Here is a 2816-nt window from a genome sequence, read left to right on the forward strand (position 1 = left end):
GCAATGGCAGGAGAGAGAGGATTGGCCAAGTCCCCTCACCCCCACTGCTCACCCTGCTCTGCCCTCAGGGCCATCACCCTTGGAACACACACTGCCAGGCTTGGGGGCCCATCCTGCTCACGGGAATGCATCCAGCCAGGAAGGGGCACCCACCCCTCTGTGCCAGAGCCCTGGTTATGCTACAGTCCCACATGCCAGCCAAAGAAGGTGGATGCCCAAAAAGAGGGCCTGTCCAGGAGTTAAACTTCTCCCAGCCTAAGTGAGGATCATACCCCTAGACCAACAAGCTAGGGTGCTGCACCCCACTGCATCCCCAGATCTGTGCCCCACAATTTTGGGGGTTGGCGAGGGTAGCTGGTGCTGCCTTTTGCCCCTGGCACAGCCTAGAACAAAGAAATCCATCTTAGTGTGCCCAGGATGTGTGGCCAGTGTTTGGAGGTGTCCACGGTGGCGTAACTTCCCTGGATCCAGTGGCCAAAGGGGCAGGTGGACCATGGGAGCAGCGGGGACTCCTGGGCACCATCCTGCTCAGGTACAGGGGGATGTAGCTCAGTGGGAGAGCGCTTGCTTTGCATGCAAGAGGCCCTGGGATCAACCCCCAGCATCTCCATGTCTTTTTGCCTCCCCAGAGATCCCTCACTCCTGGCTGTGGGGCTGGCAAAGCCACCCAGACCCCCCATAGAAGCTGGCCCAGGAGTGGGGGGACAGCAGTGGTGCATAGTGGGTGCCCACACCCCATGCCAGACCCCAAGCTGCCCTGCTCATCCTGGCCAGCCCCAAGCTGCAGTGACTGGGGGGAACAAGGAGACGACCCCAAAGAGCTCTGCACCCCCAGAGAAAAATAAGACAGGCTCTGCCCAAAGGGAGGATTTCTCTGGGAGCTGGATCCTAGACTTCTCACATCTGAAGGTGGAACCACAGCCCCAAGCCTGCATAGGGCTTCCCAGCACTCCCCCTTAGCCCCGGGCTTGGTGTGGGTCCCAGGTGGCCCATGGGCAAAAGTAGATAAACTCACACCTGACAACCTGGGTTCCTGTGGTCCCCACCGTCTGGGACAGGAAGATTCTCCCTGGCCACAGGTCAAGTGGCCTACAATGCCTCGTTTTCTCCAGTGCATGAGCCACTTCCTGGGATGAGAGGGGCTACCCTAAACCCCACAGTGGTGAACCCCTGTTGGGGCAGCTAAAACCTGTCGCTGTGAGCAGGATTCGAACCTGCGCAGGGAATTCCCTATTGGATTTCGAGTCCAACGCCTTCACCCCTCGGCCATCACAGCCCCATTTTACCGTCCCTGGAATGGGGGGGACAGCATGCCCCGGCCCAGCCACCCCCTCTGTCCCCTGTGTGCCCCGTTGTCCTGGCGAGCGGGGAAGTGTCGGGTTGTGCCGCCGGGGCAGCCCCCGGGCCAGGGGGGCCCCAACGAGCGCCCCCCCAGCCCGGGGGTCCCCACATGGGCTCAGCTGGTCAAAGTGCCTGTCTAGTGAACAGGAGATCCTGGGTCTTACTCCCAGTGGTGCCTGGGCGCTGGGGGGAGGGGATGCTTTTCCTCCCTGCCCCCAGCTGGGGGCCACTGCTGGGGCCGTTCTTCCCCGCTGCCCCTATTTGCCCCCTCACAATTGACAGCGCTGCCCCAGAGCAGTTTGGGTGAACACTTTTACCTGGGGAGCCTCTACCGGCGAGAGAATGGAGGTGGGGGGTGAACTTCCCATAGGAGCAGGGTCCTTGGACACACACTGGCTGTGGCCACCAGTGCAGAGGCTGCACTTTGAAGTTGGCACCACTGGTGTAGGAGCCCTTGGGGCACATGTCCAGCCACAGTTATGATGAACAAGCAGGTTCACCAACAACTCCGGTGGGAAGAACACTTCCATATCTTCTCTGACTGCACTCCCCAGAGAGTTCAAGGCATCCATCCACGGTTTCATGCCTCCTTTGTCCCAGTTTGCTTTCGGGTTGCTCCCTCCTTGTGGGAAGCTTACTGCCTTACTGCTCAACAGCCACTTCCTGCAGTCATCATCATCATGGCTGGGCTTCGCAAACAAAGATTTGGGAAGGGCTCTACCCACGTTTGTTACAAGCGCGTTGGTGGCTAAAAAGGCCAATACGAGATAGACACGTTTGGTTGCAAAAGGCACAGCAGAAAGACTCCTTAGGTGGTACATTCTGCAAGGCTCAATTCTTTCTGCGTTGTCTTTTCTCCTCAAGGGTGATCCTGCATGCTTTCTCAAAGGCATCAGCAGTGCTATAGATGGTGTGTCTCCAGGCCTCCCGACTGGAGGCCAGAGTAGACCAGTTATGGTGATCAATGTGGCCAAGACTGAGATGTTGTTTCAGGGAGTCCTTGTATCTTTTCTTCAGGGCTCCTCTCTTGCGGCAGCCGGTGGCAAGCTCACCATAAAGCAGAATCTTAGGGAGGCGGTGGTTGGTCCTTCACCCTGGAGACGTGTCCTGCCCATCGCAGCTGTGTTCTCAGCAACATGGCCTCAATACTTGTGACTGCTACTTCCTGCAGTAATCGCTCCTTTAAGGATTTCCGAGTGTTTTCTTTCCCGTGACTCCTGGATAAGAGACTCCCAGCCGCTCCACACCAGGACCTCGGCTGCCCCTCTTTGATGCTACCACGATTTCTCCCGCCATCATCACCCCCTCTCCAAAACGCGGCGCTGCTGCGGGGCACCAGCGACCTCATGCCCCCCGGGCAGGATGCAACGTGTCCTCGGCGGTGTCACCCGTTGCCCCCCACGGCGGCAGCAAAAGTTGCGACGAGGGTGGGATTCGAACCCACGCGTGCAGAGCACAATGGATTAGCAGTCCAT

General features: G+C 58.6%; 2 non-coding genes across 2 annotated transcripts; one reads left to right on the plus strand and one right to left on the minus strand.

Annotated features, from left to right (window-relative positions):
* The first annotated feature begins 538 nt into the window (after nt 1–538).
* On the plus strand, nt 539–610 carry TRNAA-UGC. Its single transcript has one exon. It is a non-coding gene; the product is annotated as a tRNA-Ala (tRNA).
* A 583-nt stretch (nt 611–1193) lies between these two features.
* Nucleotides 1194–1276, minus strand: TRNAS-CGA. Its single transcript has one exon. It is a non-coding gene; the product is annotated as a tRNA-Ser (tRNA).
* Between the last annotated feature and the right edge of the window lie 1540 nt (nt 1277–2816).

The sequence above is a fragment of the Neopelma chrysocephalum genome, unplaced genomic scaffold (assembly GCF_003984885.1).
Source record: "Neopelma chrysocephalum unplaced genomic scaffold, ASM398488v2 Primary Assembly neopelma1_91864, whole genome shotgun sequence".
In the NCBI taxonomy this organism is placed as follows: domain Eukaryota; kingdom Metazoa; phylum Chordata; class Aves; order Passeriformes; family Pipridae; genus Neopelma; species Neopelma chrysocephalum.